Raw genomic sequence first — 16819 nt, 5'->3', positions numbered from 1 at the left:
ACAGGCAAGATTTAACAATTGTTAAACATGCATATGAGCGTTTCATTTTGCCATTTGATTAGAGGCTTTTCCTTTTGAATTTTCCTCGGAGTTCACTATTATTGTGATTTTACTTTTTATGTCACAATAAACAAATTAAGTTGTTTTTTTATAATTATGTACGGTGCAGTCCGGTGTATCCGCGCACCTAAGACTTATGACTTCACTTCATTCAACTGATAAAACTAATAATTGGATAATTTTGTGTGAACACATTCATAATATACTTTTATTTCATAAAATCTTCTGTTTGTATGGTTTCATCCTCTGGATTTTGTGTAATGTGTGTCCAAAATTAGGGAAGCCCCTGTTCTGAGAGTTCCTTCAATGTCCGGTGATTTCGCGCATGCCTTCCAAAAATAGCTTATTTGGAATAAAGGAAAGATTTTATATTACGAAATATAGCTCAGTTTGTACCAAACACACTTCCAAGGATGCAGAGCAAAAAATATTTCAATCTAATATTAATTTGACGTAAATAAAACTAATTTTGTCTGATGATGTATTTTTTTTAATGGAAATTGGCCAAATATGGTAAATCACGGGATTTCAATTATTAATTAATTCTTGAACTTATCAATTTTATTCTTTTTTATCCCTTCGGAAGGATAAAACAATAACAAGAACGGTTTTGTATGTGTTACTGTGTTGATCGAAATCAGCTAATGCGCGATAACAAGGGCCGCGCGGACACCGGGGACTCCACTGTAATTCATTATATTATAATAAAAGTAATATTAAGCAAATAAAATCCAAGAATATCATTCTAATTAAGTTATGATTTACAATCACAACATGCTATTGGTTTTAGTGCGAATTAACCTCTAAAAAAAATAAGTGTACTATTTAACAATTCACGTCGATATGAAACACAGGAATCGATTGTGTACATGAAGAATCAAAAAAGATTAACTTCATCGATAATCAAACAAAATATATTTTACATTCGAAAGGAGGAACCAATACTCAATATTTCACAGTTCTCCTTTTGTCAAGGTATTGTATGCATACATGTGATACTGGTTTTCTTATTTGCTACATTAAAGCTGTCTATACTAATAAGGTACAATCATAACTCATATCAATGTAATAATATTGAATCAACTCAGAATAAATATCCATTCATCAAATAACATCAAAAACCAATACTGATTTTCCCCAATCATTGACAATATATAACTTGTCATAGTTTTGGTTGAAACATAAAGCAACAGGTTGAGTAATATCATGTCGATTGTCCAGTGGAATATCTAAAACCTTGCCGTCCTATGTCAGTCGGTGTATGTTGTTAGAACCCTGTCCACTGATGTATATATGTCCATTGTTATCAGAGCATATGTCACTGGGCGTAACTATAGTTTCAATATTGACAGCTTGCTCAATACAGAGATGTCCCGGATAAGTACATTTTGAAATCTTGAAATAGTTCTGGCCGCCTATACATGAAATAAAAGTTGCAGCGTCAATTGCATGGAACTTCACTACACGAGGATCAATAAGATGTCCTAATCGAGATATGTTTTCGTTCATAAGCCATCTGAAATAGTAAAAATAAAAGCACTATATATATAATGAAAAATTGTAAGAGACGAGTATTTATTATATGATTTATGGTTTTAAATTTTCAATCAAACTCCTTTGAAAAATTGCAGTTACGATTAGTTCGTCTCAAAATTAAGTTTGCACCAACATGTCAAATGCTTTGTACATACGGCTGGTCAGTACACAAACAATATTATATTCGACATAAAATATGATTGTTAAAAATATGCTGCATTATTCGTTACACAAATGTTTTATTCTGATACATGTATTGTCTTACCTTTACTTTTGCAAAACGTTTTTAATTTCGGGCTTTTAATGCTCTTAAACTTAGTAATTAATTTTGCTTTCCAAATGTTGTAATAGTGAATCAATCATATACAAAAGTATACACACTTATCAGCCTGATAATAAACTTATCTTTGTTAAGTTTGTAAACTTGGTCGATGAACCAAGTCAGGAATATGACAGTTATTTTGTGCTTGTAAAATTAGTGGATACCATTTATTTTTTTTATTTCTTATTGACTTCCCTTCTCTAATTCATCTTTTAGTTCAGTATTTTTATTACTATTGGGTACGTTCTGTCTCTGATCATGCTGATGTTATCATCAGCCTAGTGTTCCGTGAAAACGTCAATACATATAGATTTTACTACAGTGTCGAGTGTGATACGATAGTTATCCGCTCGAAACAGTTAAAATTGCAAATGGAGGTTACCTGAATGTACGATCAGCAACAATAAACAGATGTTAATATCTTTGGAGACGCTCACAATTATACAGACATTTATTAAACTTTATCATAATTATCAGCATAAAAAACATCGCCAAAACCTAAAGCATACCATTAATATAGAAAACAGTAGATGTTCAGATATCCTAACTCGATTAGGAAGATAGATCAAGAAAACAATTCAAAAACTGAAGGAATGGCATGAAAGTTGAAACAACATGAACATGAACTGACACGCTCACATGAACTGGGACTACTGGCGGAGTTTATATTTTTCAAAGAAGGTCATGATTCATGCAACATGCAACAGTTATACGAATATTTTTTATGTAAAACGCCAGCATATGGTAATGACTAGAAAAAAAGTACAGCTACAATCAAACAGAATGTGGCTGGGTAAAACCTATTATCGGACGTCCACCCCGCTCCTCCAACCTTGGACAGTGATGCAACAGACCAATACAAGAGCAAGAACAAGAAAGAAAAAAAGCATATGATCGATAACAACTAACAGCAGATAGCTTGGAACAGGCATGTATAGAATATTGCGACGTTAACGAGTTAGAGGGAGCCCAACCCTACTCCTAACCTAAGACAGCAGTGAAACCATACAACATAAGAACGAACTATAACATTAATTTCAAAAGGCTTAACTCATCGGAGGGAGAAAAAAAAATAATATTTAAATTATTAATCAGTACACATCCAACATTTAATAGATTTATTGTAGGAATGTGAAAAGTGCTGAAATTTAATACTCGGATACTGGGCAAAATACTCGAGTACTCGCGAGTACTCGGATGAACCTTGAACGTATATTGGAAAGATTTGGTTTGAGGTGGGATGCAGTGTTTTTGATATGGTTTTATTCATAAATTAACTGTTTACAAAATTTTGAATTTTTGAGATTCTAAGGCTTTTCTACCTCAGGCATAGATTACCTTAGCTGTATTTGGCAAAACTTTTAGGAATTTTGATCGTCAATGCTCTTCAACTTCGAACTTTATTTGACCTTTTCACCTTTTTTTGGATTCGAGCGTCACTGGTGAGTCTTATGTAGTCGAAACGCGCTTCTTGCGTATATACAAAATTTTGACCCCATATATTTTATGAGTTTATTTGTTACTACCTTTCATAAACATATTAACGAAAGACAAATGTACTAAAAACATAGCTTTGTGTGTGAATTAAGCAATGAATTACCGACCGCCGTTTCTACAACTAACCTATCATAATAGCAATTATTGTTTGTGTAAGTGTTCATAAACCAAGTTCCAATAAAATCAAAAATATTGACATATAAAGTCCGACAAAGTAGACAATATATGTATCATCTGTGCCAGAGGAGTTGGTACTGTTTATAATACGACTTGTCCATTAATTTGTCAACAACAATATCGGACTTCAAATTACTTTTGCCTTTTCGTAATGCTCAATCTTTTTGATCCGTGTACAAACACCGTTTAAATGTTTGTAATCAGTTGCGTACGGTTCACTGCAGGTCATTTTGGTTTTAGTCTAGTTTACAAATATGATCTGTACAGTAATTTTAGACGAACGACTATTTGACTTTTATTTTTTGTTACAAGTTGTGCACATGAAAACATTCCCTCGGAGGGAAAGGACGTTGATGGTACTACTATAACAAATACTATCCTCAGGATAAGCATATTTATGTTGTTAATTGATTTTATTTAGTATTACGTAGGGGTATTTCAACGGATCTAAAGTGAGTGAAATGTGAAGAGAATTATCTCAAGATGTATAACACGCATTGCCAAACGAGTATCCGAGTACTAAAACTCGGCATTTCGAACGAGTACCCAAGTACTTGAGTACTCGTTGCCTTCGCTAATTTATTGTATAGACGTCATAAACAGTCAGACAATAGTACAATGTAGTGTGCAGACTTATTATCATATCATCAGAAAAACTAGGTTAACTTTTTCTAATATAAATGCATCATGTGCATGTTGCTCCTTTTCGTTGAGCGAATATATACCATGATCGAGGCTGCACAAGTATAGATGTAGCAAATTAAGTGTGCATGATATCATAAATGATTCAATCTACATCCGATATACATTAAATAAATGCTGTTCATAAGAGTTCGAAATCAGATTTACATGTAATGAATGCAAAATATTGGCTTTAATTTCATCCATACTGAACCATTGTGGAAAACATGTAAAAGGGAATTATTTAATGCACTTTATTATCAAGCTTTATTTGTACCGGGATCATTTTTATCTTTATGATATTGTAATATTATTTGTTTGTATATGTGGTAATATTGGAAAAAGATTAGATGTTTTCACAGTTTGTACCATTATAGCATGCACTGTAGTGTGCCATGTTTACGTTTTATTTACTACTATACTGTTTCCGAAACTGCGTCATTATAATATTAAATAAAGAATAAATATAAAAACAATTGCTCATTGACTTGATTAATCTTAAATATAAAACAAATATGACCATATTTATATGTATATAAATATATATTGTTTTACAGAATAAGATGAAAAAAATGACGACTTACAGGTTGTAGCTATTGACTTGATATGCGTATAAAGAACTATACATTTTTACGCCAAGATAACATGGAATCTCGTTTTCAGTGTCCCTTCCAGAATTCGGTACTGCTGACACACTAATGACGGTAGTACACTTATCGTTACTTGCTGGGTTATGAAGTACAACCAGTCGATCCGGATCTATCTGTAATACAAATCTTTTGTTTGGTAAGGTAACATATCCTATATTTTGACTTGTAATAGCTAGATCAAATGGCGTACTTTCTACGCTTAGCTTATTTAAGTATTTCCCAAGAGGATCAACTAAAATTAGACACTTATTAACATAATCACATAATAAAATGTTCCCCATTGTTGTTGCTGCTATTGCAGTAATTCGTCCGAATTCATGGTCGAATTTGGTTTTGTAGGCGAATCCATGTCTAACATCTCCTGGAACTGCCAATACCTGCGCCATTCCTAAAATATTCGGAAACACGCATTATTGGTTACACATTTTCATTGTGCCATAAACAATATATTCAGGATCGGTTAATTGCATATTGCACAAGAGCAAGTACAACTTGAGGCCTATATGAAATGTTATCATTCCAATTTATGGAACGTTATGACTGATTCATGTTGACGATCATCATTATATGCAGTGGTCACAGCATTATACATTTATATGCAGTCGTTACAGCATTATATTATGTGATTACAGTATTATATGTAGTGGTAATACATTATATGCAGTGGTCACAACATTATATGCAGTCGTGCCAACATTACATGCAGTAGTTAAAACATTGTATGCAGTGGTCACACCATTATATGCAGTCGTGATAGAATTATATGCAGTTGTCGGAACATTATATGCAGTAGTCACAACATTATATGCAGTCGTGATATCATTATATCGGCAATTCGGTAGAAAAAATAACGCCTGTTATTGTCTGCAAAATGGATAGACGTGCTTGTCACGTGAAATATGGCACTGTATATTGACTATAATACTTGAAGTGTATTATACATTTTGGTTGTTCAATATGAAATGAACTTGAAACATATAAGTAACGAATTCATTACTTTTAATTACCTTATTCCGTGCACATTTTTTCTTAAGATAAATACAAAATTTATATAACTATAATAAATGCATTCAACTCTAAGTTTCAACATTTTATCGGAATGAACTACCCCTAAATGGATAAAATAATGGCTGTCCAATTTGCAGACGTTTTTTTTTCTAATAAAGTATTAATTCGAATTGCCTAAAATAACACGGTGCATTATCAATTATGACTGGTTTCGGAAATTTCCGATGAAAAAATTTACGAAGTTTACTAAATCTGGATCACCACATAAATTAATCATCATCATCATCATCATCATCATCATCATCATCATCATCATCATCATCATCATCATCATCATCATCATCATCATCATCATCATCATCATCATCATCATCATCATCATCATCATCATCATCATCATCATCATCATCATCATCATCATCATCATCATCATCATCATCATCACTGATCATCACCTTCATCGACAAAACACGTAGTATGTTATGACCACTGCCTATAATGCTACCAAGACTGCATATAATGTTGTGACCACTGCATTAAATGTTTTGACCACTGCATATTCTGTTGTGACCACTGCATATAATGTTGTAACCATTGCACACAATGTTGTAACCACTGCATATAAAGCTGACACGGCTGCATATAATGCTGACACGGCTGCATATAATTCAGTGACCATTGCATGTAATGATGATCATCAACATCAGGCAGTCATGGCGGTTCATACCATATATTGTAATTGTTCACAATCATCCGTAGTAAGAATGTTTTCTTAAAGACTATCTAATATCGAAAAGTAAGACACTGGTAAAAAAAAAAACCCTATACTTGTGTCAGTTGTTGTTGTAGTAATCTATACTCGAGACAGTGAGCATCTGAAGAAACCACCAATGGTTTTGTTTAGGACACATAAATCTACACCTAACTTTTAAGCAATGCTTATTTACGTATTTATTATGCATCCTATGCATTTCTAGAAATATGATCGGTTAAAAACAGCCGCATGGAAATCATGTATATTGCATATTGGGTTAGAAGTTGGACTAATTTCAATACACGGTTAGAAGTAGTGTTGCGTCACTTTATAAAAACAACATGATGTTGAGAAAATCTGAAATGCTTCAACAGATGAAAAAAATGATGATGAATGATTAAAATACATTTTTAAAATACATTTAATGCAAGCAGGTTGTTATTGTTGGCATGTGTTTTTAAATAGACCATTCGAAGTAGGTTATTAATACTAACGGTATTGAAGACTTGATCATTTTGATTATCTTATTTATATAGATTATACAATAGCATTTATCATATCAGACCCATTAGAAGCCCTAGGTCATGATATCAGCCCGAGAACCGACATGCTCGACGGACGATTTTGACCATTGGCTGATAAGGGGTCTGATATAAGAAATGACATGTTATGTTCATTTTATCATATACCTAAGCAGAGGACATTCAGCCCAAAGCTATTTTTTAAACTTATTTTCCTGATTCCTTATATAATTTTTTTTTTTATCTAACTTTGTTTTGTTTTATACAAAAAACGTACCATCGAGGTGTATTTTCCGGATTTAACCGAATGACGTCGAAATGTCATGCAATAACGTTACAGAAAAGCATGCGTTAATAACCGGAACCAGTTGATATAAACCAGATACAGTTGACAACAAAAGTCTTATCACACAACTAAAGCAATTCTGCAAATTCATGAATAAATTTACGTACAAATTAGTTTTATCATGGGATACAATTATACCATTATTTTCTCGAAGCATATGATAAATATATTTATACAGCACTCGTCCTGTTTGAGCAGTCAAAATACGTTGACTGTATACTTCTATGTCATAGTCACAGACCCGATATCACGTTTCCTCATGAATATTTAAATAGTAGAGTCGGGACCATATTTAAATATTCATGACGACCGCTTCAACCTGTCTTTGTTTCCAATGTATTCAACGAATCGACTCAAACTAATTTCTTTTACATTTGTTGGAAAACCATATTTCACTTGTTAATAATTTTTGTTTTAAACCTATAAATCATTATGGTTTATGCTTATTGTTGATATTTAAGTCCATACTCAAACGAATTCGTTCACCATCGATTGGTTTCAACAGGTAATGTACATTTCATTGTGTTGTATATGTTTCCGCCAGATATGAGGCCTTTTTTTCCCAATATTTGAATCAAATAAATAACAATAACACATTAATTATATAAACAACAATTCAAAATAAATTTGTTTCTAGATACAGTATGAAGATAATAATAGTGTATTGACTGGACATATGTACGATCTAACGATTCCGCCCGAAATGGGGAAATATTTCGGCAGAGCCTCGCATTTCCCATCCTTATATCGTTGATATGTCAAGTGAATACGCTATTATTTGGCATGCATATATATGTATATCGTATTAATAACATTAACGGTACCAATTTTTCTGCCCCAAATGCGCATTTCGACAATACATGTCTCTTCAGTGATGCTCGTGGCCAAAATATGTAAAATCCAAAGCTTATATAAAAGATGAAGAGCTAAAATCCAAAAGTTTAAAAAAGTATAGCCAAATCCGTGAAAGGAACCAGAGCTTTGCATGAGGGAGATACATTCCTTAATTTATAATAATTTTTAATATTATGTAACAGTAAATTTAATAACACAATAAAAATCCGTATTTTCATGCCAGTACCGGAGAACTGGCTACTGAGCTGGTGATACCCTCGGGGACTAACAGTCCACCAGCAGAGGCATCGACCTAGTAATAAGTGACTAGCACACTTCGTTACTAATGATATATGATATACTAATATTAGTAATTGGTATATTTTAACTAATTTAATTCGTTCAGGGATAGTCACATATGATAAACTATATTTTCGAAGGTAGAGAGAAAACGGAGGATAGCAAAAAGCATATTGCTTAGCAAAATGCATATTGCACGGTTATTTTTAGAATATCTAAAAACCGATAATCTTTGTGACATCATGTAATAAATTTCATGGACGTCATGTTATGAATTTCATGATATTGTTAAATAAAGGCAACAGTAGTATACCGCTGTTGAAAACTCGTAAACGATGGGAAAAAAAATCGGGGTAACAAACTAAAACTGAGGGAAACGCATTAAATATAAGGGGAGAACAACGACACAACATTAAAATGTAACACACACAGAGACGGACTAAGCATTAGACAACATCCAATGAGAATAACAAATATAACATCAAAACCAAATACATAAATTTTGGAAAGACAAGTACCATGACACGTCTTATAGTGTTGTGAATTCACACTCAAATATAAGAGAAGACAAACGACACAATGGAAACACAACGTTAAAATGTAACACACACAGAAACGAACTATTATATAACAATGGCCATATTCCTGACTTGGTACAGGACATTTTTAAAGAAAAAAAATGGTGGGTTGAACCTGTTTTTGTGGCATGCCAAACCTCCCGCTTTTAAGGCAATGTTAAATATAACATTAAAATGACAACATAACATTACAGGACTACAATACAAATAAATAGGAGAACATATTAGACAAAGAAACACATGAATAATAGTTAACAAAAGGCACCAGGTTTGAAATTCAATACGCCAGAAACCCACCTTGTCCACACAAGACATACCAGTGACGCCCAGATATAAAAGTTCGAAAGTCAAAACAAGTACAAAGTTGTACAGCACTGAGGATCAGAAGTTCAAAAAGGTTGTGCCAAATACGGCTAGGGTTTTCTGCTTGGGATAAGAACATCCTTATTATTTAGAACAATTTATGATATTGCAAACAGTAGATTTTATCAAATGATTATAAAAGATATACATGATAAAACTGTAGTATTAATTAATTACAGAAAACAAAACCCGGATACATTACATAAACCAACACAAAATATAGACACACCCGACTTACATGTAGTCAAGGCATAAACGCAAAAAGTGAAAAAAGTGACGTCACATACGAAGTGGTGAAAAGGCACAAAAATGACGTCACATTTGAAATTCTGAAATAGCACACAAATAAAATGACGTCATATTTGAATGACTAAAATTATTTCTCAAAAATATGATAGAATTAGGATTGATTAAAATTATATTGGAACTAAATACTGATGTTACATTTAATAACAATGCACATTAAATTACTTATTAATAGCAACTGAGGTAAACGTTTTATAAAAACAATATAGCTATGATCGATTATTTGAAAAAGAAAAAAACTTCTAATTCATAAGATGAAAAATTGAGAAAAAAAAGTAAATGAAATAACAACTAATATGTTGTTATTGTCTTGGAGACAATATGATATCTATAAAATTCCAACAAAATCAAATGACGATTTTGATATAAATATGGTGAGAAATTAACAATATATCAATTATAGCCTATTTATCAGGTCAATACAGGATATATCGACCCAAAGAAGTATATCGACCTCGGACTTCGTCCTTAGTCAATATGTAACACTCAGAAACGTGTCCTTCCCCCCAAACATTTGTATTATTCAAACGCCTAAACGTGTCCATTTTTTAATAAACACCCAAACGTCCCCAATCCTTCAAACGTGCCCAATTCCCCAAACTTATCCTATAATATAAAAGGAAATAAAAGATTGTTATACTGATATTCCGTAAAAATTAAACTGTCCTTTTCCGCTCCAAAAAAATATAATTTAATTCCGAGTTACGATTAGTGTAAATTCCTAATAACCGTAAAGTGTAAATTCTTATAACTGTACACATTTAGGCCTTATCCCAAATTCCCGGAATAATTAAGGTACAATCAAAGAGTTCCGGCAAATATTCTTCCGCATCTCATTATATAACTTATCCAAAGTATGTTGTCGTCCTGTCCATGCATGAAATATTTGCCACTGGACGTAATGTCTCTTGTTTGCGTGTATTTAAGTGATGCTCGAAACCAAAAGTTCATAATATAAAACCTTACTACCAGTTTATAATTTTAAGAGTTTTTTTTTCAATTTTTTTGAGAGAATCAAATAGTTTCTTAGTGAAGTTATAAAAAAAATCGGTCGTTACTGGCTCTTTAGATTTTTAAGTTTAACTAATGTTAATCCCGAATAATCGTTAACAAATTTAGGCCCAATCCTGTATAGTATTTATTGTTAATACGATATCGTTCAAATAATGCATGAAATATTTGGCACTGGACTTATGACTCTTGTTTGTATGTCTTCACTTTAGTAGTGATGCTGGAAACCTAAAATTTATTAAAATACCCGATAACCAGTTTATGATTTGAATATCTTTTAAAATTTCAGAACTGTTGAAAAAAAAGGAAGTCAATTCTTTTAAAAGCCCGCCGTGCAATATTCGCGGATTACAGCTGATTTCCTAATGCTTTGTTTGTATAATTGTTCATACAAGCTTAAGCTTTGTTAATAATATTGACATCTTTAAACAATATATATAGGCATTGTTTAACCTGAATATATTATATTTTAATTTAATTGGGTGTTATCCTATGGATTGTACAATGAAAACCAAGCAAGCAAGCTAACCAAAGTGTTGTTCTACATGCATTAGAAAATTAGCTGTAATATACAAGGCATCATCGGAGTTTATTAGTACAGAATAATTACATAGTAAATGATTAATTCAACTGAACTAGAATTGTTTGTTCATGTATGTGCGCTCTAAAGGAGCATAATACTTGCAACTGGAATATAAGCAATTTCAGTCAAAAGTTGATTTATATGTTACAGGTTAAATTTGCAATGACAACCGGCATTGAACCAACTAATACTAATAAATGACCACTTCATCAACTGTGTCCCCTTTTATAGAATTGCCGTAAACGTAATTGATTTTATACATGTTTTAGCGCTAAAAGACGTGAGACGTCCTGGCGTTTAATAGTGGACACGTTTTGGCGAATAACAATTATCGGACACGTTTGGGGTTATCAAATCAGACACGTTTAGGGAATATTGGATATTACGGATTCGTTTCGGGAGAATAGACACGTTTGGGGGAATCGGACACGTTTGGGGGACAGGACACGTATGGGAGTGTTACAAATATAATTCTGTTAGGTCAATATATCCTTGTATCGACCTCATACAAAGGCTATAATTGTATAATATATACGGTCCCAATTTTATATCCGTTTTAATCAAATTTAGACCTTGAATCAGGAACACGTATACAAGCCATTGCTTTAATACATTTAACAATAAATGGTTATGGTATTTTTACAGTTTTAAATTCACAAAAGAAACGCAAACGTACATCGCTGATACATAGGTATAATATCTTGTACGGATTTGGCTATACTGTTTTAACCTAGCCTCCTGTGTTGTATCAGCTCTTTGGTGTTTGTTTATGCATCTGAGTTTTGAATAGTTTGGCTTCGGGCATAAGAGAAGAAAAATAATTTTGAAATGTGTAACACGTTAATATATAACAAATTAACCACGACTATTTACAAACTTTGAGCTTTTATAAAGGGCTTTGTAACGATATATTAATATATATTTAGTCGTCTGGTAGGTCTTTGCAGCTTCAATTTGAATATCACACATTTTGTCTATTTATCTCTCTGATTAAATAGCAATTGGGCGGCACACATTGAGTTGTTTTTTTTTGTGTTTTAAAAATCTCTCAAATGTTGGTGCATCAGATTATTTGATTAGTCAACTGAAGGACATGTTTACCCTAAAATCTGGCAAAGTAATCATTTGAAATGGTCAAACCGAAACATGTGATAGTCAGGGTTATAAAATATATCTCTAATACGTCAGACGTTTTAGGCCGACAAATGACCTTCAAAAGTACAGCCCCAGCCATCTAAGGTCAATTTCGCCTAAGAAAAATCATTCTAATTTCTTTATTCATCCTCCTTGAATTTCAGACAAATTTATTATAAATCACGTCAGTATAGGAACACTGACTATTGAGCAGTTGATACCCACTTGGGCTAGTTTAAGGTTAATGAGAAGGAGGAGGATATGATTCCGTGAATACGTTTTGTTTATCTCCGTCATCTTTATGAACTAGCATATGCTGAACGGTCACTGATTATCATATCAATACATAATAAACTCTGTATGTTTACATTATCAGTATAAATACATATCAGGTCATAATCTCATTCTAATAAAGGTTAGACCTAGATAATCATTCATGAACGTTCTTTTGCACTCGAATATAAATCATATCTTATATTACACACAAGGGGTGTTTGTTTGCTTTACTTCCTGTATAGATCGTTACAGTACCTTAACCATGTTAACAAAAATGGTTGTGAGCTTAAATGAACGGTGACTCCATATTAGTTTTTTATTTAATGTTTCTTTTATAATGTAGAGGATAAAGTCTATTTATAGAAAAAAAAATAGCAAAATCCTATATTTGAAAAAAAAGTGATTTAGACCCTCGAGCCCCTTAAAGGATTTAAAACGTAATTTGTTTGAGGTTTAGGTTGAATACTAAGTTCACACTGAATTTATGGTCACAATATTGGCTTTGTATCTAAATGCAAAAGAGTCTAAATCATGGGATTCAAATATGTTTTATGTTAGATTATTTCTTATGTAACGACATAATAAACTTACCTGTCTGTCGAGATACGTGGCGTATAAATTAATTTCTTCTCAAGTTTATCGATAATTCAAAATTTATGGAAGGCTATTTTAACAAATACATTTGCTCACAGTTGTGACTGTACCTAAGATAATCTGGTTAGAATCGAACATATTTACTCTCTAAAATTGAAGATACTTTGATTTTACGCCGTTAACGTCATCGAATTTGAGTTGAATGTTGCGTTATTTATAACAATTAATGAATAATGAAGGAAAAATATGTTCAGCATCTGTCTACTCAATACAGCTTTCAATGACGTTAACGTGCTGATCTGAAATAGCTAGCATTACTCATGTTCTCGTCAAGTATCAAATTAAATGTCATTTTACAAAAACGTTTTCAAACCCCTTCAAAAAAATGTCATTAAATCGGAAAATTATAGCTGATTCTTTTCTGTTTATGGTGTGGTTCTGAACGGTGAATAACGTTCTAAAAAAGCTTACAGAATTTTCGTCGAAGGAGGCAGTGCTTGGAACTTTGACTTAAACAGTATTAATATTATACTAGTGTTATGAAAAGCTGACGTCCATTATCACTGAATAGGTATACATATTCGTTTAGGGGCCAGCTAGATGAAGCCTCCTAGTTTCTCGCTACATTGAATATATATATATATATATATATATATATAAGTACGTCTGAGCCAGTGACAACCCTACAACAGATGCATCCATCGGTTGTAGGGTTGTCACTGGCTCAGACGTACTTATAAATATAATTATTTTCTGTGACTGTATCTTACATTAATTTGTAGGATCCTTTACTATAGATAATTTAGCTGATCTGTAACAATAACATCTTCATGCCTTATATATCATGTACTGCAGTACGCCGCTAGATTAAAACTGACGTGGAAAGGTAACACACGGCCAGCGAAAGCTCTTTTTTTAAGAGCCCAGGTGGTCGTGTGGTCTAGCGGGACGGCTGCAGTGCAGGCGATTTGGTGTCACGATATCACAGTAGCATGGGTTCGAATCCCGGCGAGGGAAGAACCAAAAATTTGCGAAAGCAAATTTACAGATCTAACATTGTTGGGTTGATGTTTAGACGAGTTGTATATATATATATATATATATATATATATTTACAGATCTAACATTGTTGGGTTGATGTTTAGACGAGTTGTATATACATGATATATATATATATATATATATATTATGTATCGTCTGTCTGAATAGACTAAGTAAAAAAAAATCATATGTGTTATCTGCTACCTTTGATGTCCATAAAGGTGCATACGTACATACACCAACCTCAAAATAACATTCCGCTTCATGTAACTCTCAAAAAAATAATTTAATTGCCAATTTCTCGATTGTAAAGAAAATCGTACAAACACAGCAAAAATTTATTATGATTTTTATGATAAATCGGGCCGGTTAGTCTTCTCGTTAAAAATACTTTACATTTGTCATTTCGGGGCCTTTTATAGCTGAATATACGGCATGACTTTGTTCGTTTTCATGTGCCGTACGGTGATTTATAGTTGTTAATGTCTATATCATTATGTCTCTTGTGGAGAGATTTCTCATTGATGATCATACGGCATCTTTTTTGTATATGGATTTTTTTATCATACATTATGAAAATTGAAAGTACTTTGATAAAAACAATCGTTTAACCTTTCAAACAAAACAAAAATATAATCAAGGGGTTGTTGATAATCAATGACCGAGAGAAAACCACCGACCTTCGATATGAAAACTGAAAATCTTAGTCAATTAAGATTGGAGTCGAGTGCAACCGAAAGGGCAAGGTTCGAATGCAGAACTTCAGTGTTGAAGGGCTAGTGATTACAGTATTAACTATTATACCACCAATGATTTTCCCCTGTTAGTCTTTGTTAAATTCGCACTTTCAAAAAATTTAGGGACCTTTTGAGGAATGTAAATAATGCACATTTGGGCATGCTAGAAATAGAAGCTTTGAATCAATTTAGATGTACAAATTCCCGGTTAACAGTGATTTATTTTATTTTTTTTTACATTCAATGCATATTGTTTGGGTTATGACACCTATCAAAACAATAGCTTGTCACAACTTAACATCTGATTGCTGTGTTTTCAAAAGTTTTGAACCGTATGTATAGCCAATTTGATTAATATCAAAATAGAAGTTTGAGTAAGTATTGCTCATTCTTGTATTTTCGTTTGTATAGCTCGTAATTATTTGTATTTGTTTGTTATTTACATCTTAATAATGCTATAAATTCCATCTTACTAAACTTTGAATTTTTCAAAAAACTAAGGATTTTCTTATCCCAGTAATAGATTACCTTAGCCGTATTTGGCACAAATTCTTGGAATTTTGTGTCCTTAATGCTCTTTAACTTGTTTGGCTTTATAATACTTTGATCTGAATTTCACTGATGAGTTTTATGTAGACGAAACGCACGTCTGGCGTACTAAATTATAATTCTGGTACCTTTGATAAATATATACAGTTATATTTTCGCGTGTATTTTCCCATTCAGCAAAAATTATGAGCAGTGAAAATTTAACCAGCCCATTTTGTCATGAAATCGCGAAAAAAAAATCGACGCAAAAAAAAACGACGGCCCAAAAAAATACCGATATACAGTATACGAATATATGTGTAATAAACAATTTTGTAAAATGACATAGTACAATGTCACAATAATATATAATACAAAGAGTGTAATGCATAATCGAACATGATTGTGTGAATACTTCAGTTCGTCAAGACATCTTTAACGAAAAGCAATTCTAGCTCTTGTTCCGTCCAGGATTTCGTTCTGCAGTTATACTGCTATTTGAGTGTCTACATGAGAATAATGTAAGCCTTTAAATTTCTTACTGATTTCAAAATGTTCAGTCTTTGTGTGCATGTTAAATATTAAGACACGCTAAACAACTACCAAATATATATTCGAAATTGGGTCGGTATCATTGTTTGTAGATATAATATATAATTCTAAAGCTTTAGAAAACATTGAAAAGTCTGACTACAATAGTCATCACCAGACACTGTATCTTCTCTTATCAAGGTGCATTTCAATATAGAATTGTCGTAAATAAAAGCAGAACACTCTGTATCAGTGTGGCAAAGGTCAGTGCAAACGTCAAATGGAGTATTAAATGCTGCTGATATCTCCCCTTTTGTTGATGAGCTTCGTGTTGTTCAATCTTCAGTTTTTTTTATGAACGTCCCTTTGGTGTCTTTTGCCTCTGTTTTATCGTGATCTAGACGACAGAATGGGTTATGCTATATGAATATGAACCTAGTTAATATGTATT

This window comes from Mytilus galloprovincialis, chromosome 12 (genome assembly GCF_965363235.1).
Source record: "Mytilus galloprovincialis chromosome 12, xbMytGall1.hap1.1, whole genome shotgun sequence".
NCBI lineage: Eukaryota > Metazoa > Mollusca > Bivalvia > Mytilida > Mytilidae > Mytilus > Mytilus galloprovincialis.
This window is presented reverse-complemented; position numbering follows the sequence as displayed.